The sequence below is a fragment of the Haematobia irritans genome, chromosome 2 (genome assembly GCF_050003625.1).
Source record: "Haematobia irritans isolate KBUSLIRL chromosome 2, ASM5000362v1, whole genome shotgun sequence".
Classification (NCBI taxonomy): Eukaryota; Metazoa; Arthropoda; class Insecta; order Diptera; family Muscidae; genus Haematobia; species Haematobia irritans.
Window position 1 is genome coordinate 90922951 of NC_134398.1, and position 12260 is coordinate 90935210.

The 12260-nt window shown below is 39.0% G+C and overlaps 1 protein-coding gene and 1 long non-coding RNA gene across 3 annotated transcripts in view; one reads left to right on the forward strand and one right to left on the reverse strand.

The window, feature by feature from the left end:
- The window catches only part of Rab30 (RAS oncogene family member Rab30), a 158469-nt gene that overhangs the window by 108503 nt on the left and 37706 nt on the right, over positions 1–12260 (reverse strand). The gene's annotated exons all lie outside the window — the stretch shown is intronic.
- Positions 3879–4388, forward strand: LOC142225779 (uncharacterized). The gene is made up of 3 exons (XR_012719415.1): positions 3879–3973; positions 4112–4227; positions 4324–4388. It is a non-coding gene; the product is annotated as an uncharacterized LOC142225779 (long non-coding RNA).

A 12260-nucleotide genomic window follows, 5' to 3' on the forward strand; every position in this document is an offset into this window, starting at 1 on the left:
ACAGAACTGAATGCACCAATAAAACTCAAAGACACAAATAGTCATAAAGGACACATATGTAAAGAAAAACAACTCCACACACACATGATCCCTTTCTGACCTCGCTATTGCAACAAAACAACTATCACCACAAAAGATACCAACAACACACATTCCATAACATCATCGCAATAACAAACACAAACAAACAAAAAAGATGATGCAATAATTTCATAATTTCTTCTCACTTCAATTTCCAGTATCACGTTTATTGATTAGTTGGTATTCTATCTATAGGATAAGGTAAAATATATTAAAAATTTACGAGGAATCCATAAAAAATTATATACACCCGTCAAGGATTAAACTAACTACTTTTTATTATACTTTATCTAAAATTTTCAATGTGAGGAAATATATAGGAAGCCGCCATACGAATCGGTACTGTGGTTAAGTTAATTTTTACTACAAAAATTTTTTTCCATACAAAAATTTTTCTTAGTAAATTGTCCACATTTCGTAGTAAGATTTTTATATTGCCTATGTCTTTTTATAATACAATCAACGATCCATTAACTATTGTATTGGAAATTTATTTAAGGAAAAATCCGTCCCATTTCGTAGTTAGTGAACTAAAAAACATTTACTGAAGTTTTATAAGTTTTCCTTTAGCTAAGTTAATTTTCGCAGTGGTTACGAAAAATGAACTATATTACAGTAAATTTTTTGAACTATGTGGAAGTTAAACTGGTCCTAAAATTAACAAGACACCTTTTTTTCTGTGATTGTAAGGCTGCATGTGCTGCCGTAAAAGTTCTCCTTATGAAGGGGAACATAGATATAGGTCTTATCCAAGGAAAATATGTTTATAGAAACAAAATATGTGAATTAAGTACTCCGGGGTTCAAACTATTGCAGTATACTGGTAATGATGTAAATCGAGCCTGTATAATAGCTAAAAACGAGCTCAACTTGTTTCTGCTTCCTTCAATGTGCAATGCAGACACTGTCGTTGCCAGTTTAGAAATAGCCAAATGCAAATATTGGGTATCTTCGGCCTATATGGGACATGATAGGGAGATACCTCCATGCACCTTAGTTGAGGGTCATTGAAAACAAAGACCAAACTCATTATGGGATGCGATACAAATGCACATCATAGTATATGGGGAAGTGTTGACATTAATACTAGAGGATAGTCACTCCTAGAGTTTATTTTGCGTACTAATTTGGTATTTTGCACACTTTGTCATTCCGATTGTAACACATCGAAATATTGCTCTAAGACCCCATAAAGTATAAAGGGTGATACGGTCAAAATTTGGTCAAGGGAAAACGCGTGTAAATCGGTGAAATCGTTTATTTAAAAAATCAAATTAAATTTCTTTTTCAAGTTCAATTAGTATAAAATTCAGGAAAAATATTCAGTTAGGCTTTCGCTTTTCCAAATCCGAATTGCCGGGCCTCACGCTTGACACTTGCCATCAGATTTCGTACAGCCACCTTGTCCACCTTCTTCGCCGCAGAAAGCCAGTTTGCCTTGAACTGCTGCTCGTCCTTAGCAGTTTTTTTGGTCTTCTTTAGGTTCCGCTTGACAATAGCCCAGTATTTCTCAATTGGGCGGAGCTCTGGCGTGTTGGGAGGGTTCTTGTCCTTGGGAACCACCTGCACGTTGTTGGCGGCGTACCACTCCATGGCCTTTTTACCGTAATGGCAAGATGCCAAATCCGGCCAAAACAGTACGGAACAACCGTGTTTCTTCAGGAAAGGCAGCAGAGGCTTCTTCAAACACTCTTTCACGTAAATTTCTTGGTTGACAGTCCCGGAAGCTTTGAAAATGCTGCTTTTCAAGCCACAGGTACATAAGGCTTGGCAAACCAGATATTTCTTTGCGAACTTTGACAGTTTTATCTGCTACCTTTCCCCTTCCTTTTGACGTATAAAACTCCTGTCCCGGAAGCTGCTTGTAGTCGGCTTTGACGTAGGTTTCGTCGTCCCTTACCACGCAGTCAAACTTCGTCAGCATCGTCGTGTACAGCCTCCGGGATCGCGCTTTGGCCGTCGTATTTTGTTTATCATCGCGATTTGGAGTCACTACCTTCTTGTAAGTCGATAGTCCGGCTCGTTTTTTGGTTCGATGCACGGTTGTAGACGATACACTCAGCTTATTTGCGGCATCTCGGAGAGAGAGGTTAGGGTTTCGCTTGAAACTACCGGCAACTCTCTTTGTCGTCTCAGCGGCTTCCGGTTTTCGATTTCCCCCCGATTCAGACTTCCTGGCTGTCGACAAACGTTCCCAAACACTTTAATTACATTTGTAACGGTGTATTTGGCAACTTTTAGCGATTTTGCCAGCTTTGCGTGCGAGTAGCGGATTTTCGCGATGCGCGAGCAAAATTTTGATACGCTGCTCTTCTTGCTTGGACGGCATTTTGACAACTGAAGAGTGAATTCCAAAATCAAAATAGGAGCAACATTCTACACACACACACCTTCAAAATGAGGGGTGTTCAGGTTTTTTAAATGCAAAATTGAAAGAAATACGTCAAGTTTATATTGACCAAATTTTGACCGTATCACCCTTTATATATTCTGGGTTGTGGTGAAATTCAGAGTCGATCTAAGCATGTCCGTCCGTCTGTTGAAATCACGCTAACTTCCGAACGAAACAAGCTATCGACTTGAAACTTGGCACAAGTAGTTGTTATTGATGTAGGTCGGATGGTATTGCAAATGGGCCATATCGGTCCACTTTTACGTATAGCCCCCATATAAACGGACCCCCAAATTTGGCTTGCGATTGCTCTAAGAGTAGCAAATTTCATCCGATCCGGCTGAAATTTGGTACATAATGTTGTACGTGGTGTTAGTATATGGTCTCTAACAACCATGCAAAAATTGGTCCATATCGGTTCATACGCCGAAAGAAAAAGCGTTCGTCACCTTGACGATTGAGTTTCATCAATGCGTTTTCGTCTATGCGATGAAAAGTTTCGTCCATGGGAGTATTTCGGTAGTCCACGTGACGAAATCAATCATCAAAGTCAATTTTTGTTCTTTTCATAGTTCGTCACATTGATGATCTAGTTTCGTCTATGAGACGAAATTATTTTCTTTCCGATTCAGCGAAAGTTAACCAAAATTAACATTTGATTTAAATTAATTTCGTTTATATGAAGTCCCAATATATGAATTACACATATTAATAGAAGTTGGACAAAAGTTTTAAGTGTTTTATTTTCATGATGTATCAAGCATGCTGGTTTTCGTCAATGCGATGAAAGAATCTTCAAATTGATGAAACACACTTTTCTCTGAAATGTGTATCAAAAAATCTCAATGCTAACTAAAACATAAAACGATATACGGTGTATATAGTATATAGATGTTTGTAATTTACATTTTTCCATTAGTACTAATCTGAAACACCTAAAAATCGAATCAATAGTCAATGTGACGAAACAGTGTTCAATGTGATGATAAAATTCATACGTTCTGTAGATGTGTTTATTTCTCTACCTAAAAAAACACACACACAACCAAATGCGCTTGCTACATTTTGTTTTTAAAATAACTGTACACAGCTTTTATTAATGAGAGCTAAGTTATTTTTGATGGGTATTTCATGCTCTCTCCACATTTAACTAAACTCAAACGAGTATTTTAGCAAACATTTGTTCACATGTTTGTTTTTAAATTGGCTTACAAGACATATGAGAACAATAAAAGTCGTCAAAATGACGAAAATAGTAATCAAATAGACGAAAAGTTTCATCTACTCCGTTGACATGTATTCAAATACTAATGCAATAACACATCCATACGTAGTTTTGTGGTAGAAATATTGTTTTTTTTTTTTTTTGCTGTGCGGTAAGAACATTTCAAATGGTTCCTCTCAGTTGTTGAGTTTAGTCCAAAGTGTAAAGGTGGTCGCGCGTGCCGAAAATAAAGAGCTAATGCTTAAAGATGTGAAAGTGAAAATAAAAACAAAAATGTGAGTAAAATAAAAAAAACATGAAGTGTTATATATGGGAAAAAAATTTAACCAAAATGACGATTTTTTTTATTTTTTGGTCAATTTATTTTTTTTTTTAACATTTATATGTTTATGGAAGTATTTCTAAATTTACAGATAAATGCCGCAACATTTTTCGTTCTGTGAAAACTGAATACGGATAAAGAAATTAAAGAATAAAGATGAATTGGATGAGCAAACAATTCAAAAAGGAACAGTTGGGCACAAAAAGGGTGAGTTGAATTTTGTTCTAAAAAGATCGAATATATTTTACAATAATTTAAAATTTCAATTTTTAAATTCTTCTTTATAATTTTTTTACTCCACAGGATGAACCCATAAAACTTTTCATCCTTGGTGATCTAAACACTAATTAAGGTAACAGAATGTTTGTTTGCCTAGATGGTCAATTTATCAAAATCAACAGCTTGGGTAGATGTGTATGAAAAATTTTGTATACGTTTTTACTTCGTTAGTTGTACATATTTCAAATAAATAAAATTTAAATTTAATTAAAATAAAAAACAATATGGTTCTTTATTAAAAGTGTCGTAAAAAATATTTCTAATAATCAATTTATCAATTTGATGATTACATCGTATTGATGAATCGATTACATCACATTGATGAACCTATTACATCATGTTGATGAATGGATTACGTCAAATTTAGGGAAAGAGTTCATCGCTATGACGAAGGCGTTTGTAGCGATGACGAACGAGAATCGTACTTTTGAAGAATTGCATCATCGCATGGATGAAAGAGAATAATCGCAGATACGAAAACTATCATCACATAGATGAAATACATTCATCATCTGGACGCAACATAGTCGTATATGGGATGTAAATAAGTTCATCACAGGGATGAATTCAATTCATCGCTATGACGAAAAAATCGTCAATGGGATGAAATGTTACGTTAGCTCATTTTTGACGAAAAATTCGTCACCGTGATGTAAAGATTCATCCTCATGACGTACTTTTTCCTTTCAGTGTAATTACGATTCCCCGATTTGGCTTGCAGAGCCTCTAAGAGAACCAAATTTCATCCGATCCGGCTGAAATTTGGTACATAGTGTTAGAATATGGTCTCTAACAACCATGCAGAAATTGGTCCATATCGGTCCATAATTACATATAGCCCCCATATAAACAGATCCCCAGATTTGCCTTGCGGAGCCTCTAAGAGAACCAAAATTCATCCGATCCGGTTGAAATTTGTAACGTGGTGTTAGTATAAGGCCGCTAATAACCATGCCAAAATTGGTCCGTATCGGTCTACAGTTATATATAGCCGATCCCCAATCACACAAAAATTGGTCCATATCGGTTCATAATAATGGTTGCCAAAAATAGTCTACCAAAATTTTATTTTTATAGAAAACATTGTCAAAATGTTATTTCTATAGAAAATTTTGTCAAAATTTTATTTCTATAGAAAATTTTGTCAAAATTTTATTTCTATAGAAAATTGATTCCAAATTTTATTTCTATAGAAAATTCTATAGAAAATGTTGTCAAAATTTTATTTCTATAGAAACTTTAAACCTTATTATATACGTATCTAATCGGCTTTTTTGTTTAATATATACCACGTATGGACTATGTGGTATATATTACGGTGTTAGGAAGTTTTAAGATACCTTGCCATCGGCAAGTGTTACCGCAACCCAAGTAATGTGGATGACAGTCTTCAGTAGAAGTTTCTACGCAATCCATGGTGGAGGGTACATAAGCTTCGGCCTGGCCGAACTTACGGCCGTATATACTTGTTTCGTATTGCCTTTTTGCACGTGTACAAAGCTACCGTTGCTTTCCTCGCCCTTTCTTCAATATTAAGCTTAAAGTTCAGCTTCCTGCCCATACCCCCTAAGGAAATGGACCTAACCGTTGGAGTTTTGCGATCTTTGCAGTTCATGACTAGTTCTTGTTGCTTGACCACCCACCTTACTCTCCTGATTTAGATCCCAGTGAATTTTACTTGTTCCCAAATCTAAAAAAATTCCTTGCTGGCAAGCGTTTTACCTCAAATGAAGATGCAATTACAGTTGTAAACCACTATTTTGAAGACCTTGAGGAAAACTATTTTAATCAAGGGATAGAATTGCTAGAAAAGCGTTGGACTAAGTGTATTGAAGTTTCAGGAGATTATATTGAAATATAAAAATATTTTTGAAAAACTAACTATTCCCTTTCATTGATAGGCTAAGAAGTTTCCGAACCGCCCTCATAGTCTGGTGGCCGGCGTTTCACCAGCCGACAAGTTTAGACAAAGTTCAACGTATGGCGTGCTTGCGTATCTCAGGCGCATTCAGCAAGACAGGAACAAATTCCCTTAATGTCATAATGCATCTATTGCCTTTTTTTGGCCAAACAGTCAGCTGCAACAACGGCTGTGCGGTTGCGCGAGCTATCGCTGTGTTCGGAAAAAAGTTACGGTCACAGTTCGGTCCTCAAAATAATGCCAGATGTGCCTAACGTAGTGGATTATACTTTGGCGAGACCACTTTTCGACAAAAAGTGTGATTCAGGCTGAAATATTAGCACTAAGAGAGGTGGCGAATTGGCTGAGAAGTTATGTTCCAAAAAATGTTGGCATTGATATATACTCAGACAGTCAACCTGCAATAAAATCCTTGGACTCTGTGTTCCTTAACTCGAAAACGGCCATCGACTGCCGCAAATCTCTCAATTAGATGGCTGAGCAGCACAATATTCACCTAATATGGGTGCCTGGCCATAGGAACATACATATTCCAGGGGAACTAGAATCTGTTGGTATGCCCCTGGCGACCTGCAAGCTCATACTGCGTGAGAAGGCTGTTATGATGGCAAATGTTCGATGGGAGAATTGCAAGAGTTGTAACGACACCAAGCAAATACGAGGGCGGTTCGGAAACATCTTAGCCTATCGATGAAAGAAAATAGTTAGTTTTTCAAAAATATTTTTATTTTTCAATATAATCTCCTGAAACTTCAATACACTTAAGGTTGAGTTACATATCATGCGTTAATCCGTACGTTGATGGAAAGGTTGCTATTTTTTATTTTGAAGCACTCTAACAAAACTGTTGCTTTCAAAGAGAAAATTCAACTCTTCCATCAACGGACACATTAACGGACACAGTAACTCAACCTTTAGTCCAACGCTTTTCTAGCAATTCTATCCCTTGATTAAAATAGTTTTCCTCAAGGTCTTCAAAATAGTGGTTTACAACTGTAATTGCATCTTCATTTGAGGTAAAACGCTTGCCAGCAAATTTTTTTTTTTTTAGATTTGGGAACAAGTAAAAGTCACTGGGAGCTAAATCAGGAGAATTAGGTGGGTGGTCAAGCAACTCGTACTTTAATTCGTTGATTTTAGCCAGTGTTAAAACACTCTTGTGCGCTGGTGCGTTGTCTTGATGAAAAATTATTTTTTTGTGTTGTAAGCCAGGACGTTTTTCTCGAATTTTTAATTGATTACATTTAATTGATCCAAAAGGTTGCAATAGTACTCTGAATTTATTGTTTTACCCTTTTGCATATAGTCAATCAATAAAATACCTTTGAAGACCCAAAAACCGTTGCCATAACCTTACCAGCCGATTGAATAGTTTTTGCCTTCTATGGGGCACTTCCTCCAGCTTCAGTCCATTGTTTGGATTGTTCTTTTGTCTCTTGAGTATAGTGGTGGATCCATGTCTCATCAACAGTTATGAAACGACGCTTAAAATCCATTTTATTTCGCTTAAAACGATTCAAACAAGCTTGAGAAATGTTCATTCTTATGCGTTTTTGATCGACTGTTAACAAATGCGGCACCCATCTTGCAGAAAGCTTTTTCATCTATAGGTTTTTTATATATTCAACCGTCGAACGGAACGGGCGTGTTTTTCAATAGCGGATAAACTCATCGTAATAGGTACCTACTAAGAATTTCAAGTGTGGCGGGATATTAAGCCACCATGCAGCGAAATTGCTAACTTCAGGGCCCAGTGGACGGGTATCGACTGGAGTTATAAATCTGGGCAATGACCAAGAGTTGGGCCCAATTAGTCGACCTGTAGACGGGTCGAGAGGTGGCGACACTATGACAAGTCGAACTTTTTCTAAGGTAACGACATCAAAAGGAGGTAATCCCTCACGAAAGAGATTCAAGGAACGCAGAAATGCTTTGTTTATCCTAAAGAAGTTAGGATCAGTCGACCCAAGCACGCTGTCGGCTAAACAAAGCGATTCCTTAAAATGGGCTCAAGGAATTCTTGAGACTGGAAAAAGGGAACGATCGCCGGATGAGCTGCCATCCTCCAAAAGGGATCAAAGATCGTTTGCCTCAGTTGCTAAAGACAGCCTTGTGATGGCTATCATTAATAAAGGAGCATTGGACGGTATGGTTCCAAAGCAAAAATGGGGGGAAATTGAGAATGTTCTGTCTGTCGTCTACTCACAGGTGCTGGAAAAGTTTCCCGGCCCAGATCCTCGACACCAAGAGGCTGGTTGGTATCAAGGACGATTTAAGCTAGTCGCATTTGAGGACCAGAGGTCTATAGAATGTTTTAAAGCTGCTCTGATACTAATTGGTGAAGTTTGGGAAGGAGCTGCTCTAGAGTTAGTCGAGAAGAAAGGCATACCGGCTAGACCTAGAGCACATGCGTGGATACCTGCAAACTCTTCTGACCCTGAATCTATTTTAAATAGACTGAAACGATGCAATCCAGATCTTCCAACAGCTGATTGGAAGGTTGGCCGTTTGGATGAAGTGGATGGACCAAGACGGCATGCAGTGTTTATATTGAACACTCAGTCTTTGCCACATCTAGCAAAGTCCCAGGGCCGTGTATGTTATGGCTTTCATTATATCCAAATGAAGGTATATAAAAACGATCAGCTAAAGGATTCAGAAATGGACAAGCCTCTGTCTGAATCAGAAGTAAGCGGATCCTCTTGCGAAGTCGAGGGAGATACCAAAGTTGAAGACATGGATAGACACCGTATGCGAGAGGAGGTTTCTATTGCCTAAGAACTCACCAAAGTTGAACCTATGGTTATTGCGAGAGTCACCGAGATCTCTGAAGAGAACATTCTTGATGACTCGATTGAAGCGGCTGATGTGACGGTTCTTGAAAATCTCGATGGTCCTACGGATCCTCCAGATAAATCTTCATCATTGTAAGGCTGCATGTGCTGCCTTAAAAGTTCTCCTGATGAAAGGGGACATAGATATAAAGGGTGATTCTTTTGAGGTTAGGATTTTCATGCATTAGTATTTGACAGATCACGTGGGATTTCAGACATGGTGTCAAAGAGAAAGATGCTCAGTATGCTTTGACATTTCATCATGAATAGACTTACGATCTGCCACAACGTCGAATTTTCAGTGAATGGGCCCTAGAAAAGTTGGCAGAAAATCCGCTTTTTTATCGACAAATTTTGTTCAGCGATGAGGCTCATTTCTGGTTGAATGGCTACGTAAATAAGCAAAATTGCCGCATTTGGAGTGAAGAGCAACCAGAAGCCGTTCAAGAACTGCCCATGCATCCCGAAAAATGCACTGTTTGGTGTGGTTTGTACGCTGGTGGAATCATTGGACCGTATTTTTTCAAAGATGCTGTTGGACGCAACGTTACGGTGAATGGCGATCGCTATCGTTCGATGCTGACAAACTTTTTGTTGCCAAAAATGGAAGAACTGAACTTGGTTGACATGTGGTTTCAACAAGATGGCGCTACATGCCACACAGCTCGCGATTCTATGGCCATTTTGAGGGAAAACTTCGGAGAACAATTCATCTCAAGAAATGGACCGGTAAGTTGGCCACCAAGATCATGCGATTTGACGCCTTTAGACTATTTTTTGTGGGGCTACGTCAAGTCTAAAGTCTACAGAAATAAGCCAGCAACTATTCCAGCTTTGGAAGACAACATTTCCGAAGAAATTCGGGCTATTCCGGCCGAAATGCTCGAAAAAGTTGCCCAAAATTGGACTTTCCGAATGGACCACCTAAGACGCAGCCGCGGTCAACATTTAAATGAAATTATATTCAAAAAGTAAATGTCATGGACCAATCTAACGTTTCAAATAAAGAACCGATGAGATTTTACAAATTTTATGCGTTTTTTTTTTTTTTTAAAGTTATCAAGCTCTTAACAAATCACCCTTTAGTTCTTATTCAAGAACCATATGTTTATAGAAACAAAATATATGAATTAAGTACTCCGGGGTTCAAACTATTGCAGTGTACTGGTAATGATGTAAATCGAGCCTGTATAATTGCTAAAAACGAGCTCAACTTGTTTCTGCTCCCTTCAATGTGCAATACAGACACTGTCGTTGCCAGTTTAGAAATAGCCAAATGCAAATATTGGGTATCTTCGGTCTACATGGGACATGACAGGGAGATGCCTCCATATGCCGTTAAGACCTTAGTGGAGGAGTCACTGAAAACAAAGACGAAACTCATTATGGGATGCGATGCGAATGCACATCATAGTATATGGGGAAGTAGTGATACTAATGCAAGGGGAGAGTCGCTAATAGAGTTTATTTTGCGTACTAACCTGGTAGTTTGCAACAAGGGAGATGTCCCAACCTTTGTCACTAAAAACAGGCAAGAGGTTTTGGACATCACCTTGGCCTCGCAAGAACTGAATGAAATGATATCTGAGTGGCAGGTTTTAAGTGAACACAGCTTCTCAGATCATCGCTACATCAGTTTCAAATTTGATGTTCATATCACCAAGACCATATTTCCGCCAAATGTTAGGAAAGCTGACTGCAATAGGTATAGGGAATCGTTCAATATGATGATACCGGAAATAACAGAGACAAATATGAGAAATGTGCAAGATATCGAACACGCAGTGGAGCGGATTACTAAGGCCTTCAACATCTCACTGAAAGCTGCATGCCCTAGAGGAAAGCCAAGGGGGAAACATCGACCACCATGGTGGTATACAGAATTAAGTAATATGAGGAAATCCTGCAGGAAGCTCTTTAACAAGGCAAAGTCCACCAGAGCCCCTGAGGACTGGGACGCTTACAAGAAGAATCTGAGAGGATACAAGCGAGAACTGAGAAAGGCTCAGCATAACTCTTGGAATGATTACTGCAGCAGTATTGAGAATACGTCCGAGGCTTCCAGACTACGGAAGGTTCTAGCATCCACCAACTCCGCTCCAGGTTTCATTAAAACATCGGAGGGCAATTGGACAACGTCCAGTGAGGAGACGCTGGAGGTACTATTGGACATATATTTTCCTGGAAATCAGAACCATGTACTGGCGGTGCCACAGTTGCTCAGCGATCGTTTCCTGTCGAGGAAATTGTATCGGAAACTAGAATAAGATGGGACCATTCAAATCCCCCGGACCTGATGGAATTACTCCGGCGGAGTTACAAGCTATAACTGACAAAATCATCCCCTGGTTGTCGGTGATAAAGGGTGATACGGTCAAAATTTGGTCACGGGAAAACGCGTGTAAATCGGTGAAATCGTTTATTTAAAAAATCAAATTAAATTTCTTTTTCAAGTTCAATTAGTTTAAAATTCGGGAAAAATATTCAGTTAGGCTTTCGCTTTTCCAAATCCGAATTGCCGGACCTCACGCTTGACACCTGCCATCAGATTTTGTACAGCCACCTTGTCCACCTTCTTCGCCGCAGAAAGCCAGTTTGCTTTGAACTGCTGCTCGTCCTTAGCAGTTTTTTGGTCTTCTTTAGGTTCCGCTTGACAATAGCCCAGTATTTCTCAATTGGGCGGAGCTCTGGCGTGTTGGGAGGGTTCTTGTCCTTGGGAACCACCTGCACGTTGTTGGCCTTTGCCATTACGGCCTTTTTACCGTAATGGCAAGATGCCAAATCCGGCCAAAACAGTACGGAACAACCGTGTTTCTTCAGGAAAGGCAGCAGACGTTTATTCAAACACTCTTTCACGTAAATTTCTTGGTTGACAGTCCCGGAAGCTATGAAAATGCTGCTTTTCAAGCCACAGGTACATAAGGCTTGCCAAACCAGATATTTCTTTGCGAACTTTGACAGTTTTATCTGCTACCTTTCCCCTTCCTTTTGACGTATAAAACTCCTGTCCCGGAAGCTGCTTGTAGTCGGCTTTGACGTAGGTTTCGTCGTCCATTACCACGCAGTCAAACTTCGTCAGCATCGTCGTGTACAGCCTCCGGGATCGCGCTTTGGCCGTCGTATTTTGTTTATCATCGCGATTTGGAGTCACTACCTTCTTGTAAGTCGATAGTCCGGCTCGTTTTTTGGCTCGATGCACGGTTGTA